This window comes from Acomys minous, assembly GCF_964271855.1.
Source record: "Acomys minous genome assembly, chromosome: 5".
Taxonomy (NCBI): Eukaryota; Metazoa; Chordata; class Mammalia; order Rodentia; family Muridae; genus Acomys; species Acomys minous.
The window spans coordinates 61,183,444-61,184,564 of record NC_140494.1 but is presented as its reverse complement, the minus strand read 5'-3'; positions in this window follow the sequence as shown (position 1 = coordinate 61,184,564).

Here is a 1,121-nt window from a genome sequence, read left to right as displayed (position 1 = left end):
AGTCATAAAATAAGAGTTGCATAGAAGTAAACTGAGCCTGTTTATGCTTTCACTGTCTCCGACTAATAAAAATGAAAGAAATCCTACTGAAGTCAGGGCTGGTGGCTTTCCTTCGCAGAGGCGCGTACCTTATTTATCAGATATCAAAGATAGAGCAAATTCCAGGCCTATGTGAATGTAACGCATTTACAGTCGAGCCATACGCAGGGTGTGCAAGGATTTGTCCTCCTCTTGCCCTCTACACCGAAGGCTCCTGGCTGCTTCTGGTGTACAGCTAACCAACAGAAGGCATGAAAAGGCCTCACCTCCCCAGCAGAGCTCTAGAAAGTAGGCTGAGTCCCTCTTACTGGGAGCTGCACCCAGCCCTGTCTCTCTTGGATTCCCCAAATACTTTTTCAAAACTCTGAATAAAAGCAAGTTTTGCCCTACCTTTCCTGACCTCTTCCTGATAGAGTGATCTTACTCCTCTGGAATTGGGATTTTGAATGTATGTGCCTGGCCCACGTCTGGTATTATATTACAACAGCATGGAAATGGAGCCTAGGACTGAGAAGCCGGCCAGCCTCAGAAGCCTTCTTCATTGCCTGCCATGTAATACATGATATGCAAAGCCTCTGACTTCAGCCAGCAGATATTTGGAGACCGTGTTGGCCCTAGCATGGGGACTAAACTAACGTGTGTTTAGGTCAGAAAGCGAATCAGAAAAGCCACTGGAGGGCACGTCACGCAGTGAGCGCTCTATAAATGCATCCCCACTTGCAGCGTCCCCTGGCAAACACTCTGTTCTACTCTCCCGTCCGTTCCACGCTTCTTGGTGCTGGGAGAACTTCGGCAGGCTGCTGCTTCTCGCCACTGCCTTCTGCCCTGCAGAAAACCGGGAGGGCGCGACACTCGAGGAGAAAGGAGAGCCTTCGACGGGAGCGAGGAAAGCCCCCGTAACTCTAGCAGGCAGAGCGCCCTCCCTCGGAGTACCGGACGCCGCCACCAAGTTGCGATTGCCCTCTGGGGCTGCTGTGAGCTGAGCTCCGTGCGTTCCTGTGGATCTACCCGGCTAGAAAGCACGAGCCCCGTGGTGGTTCCTGCACCCCCAGGGCAGACGCTCCGGGTCACCCACTCGCACC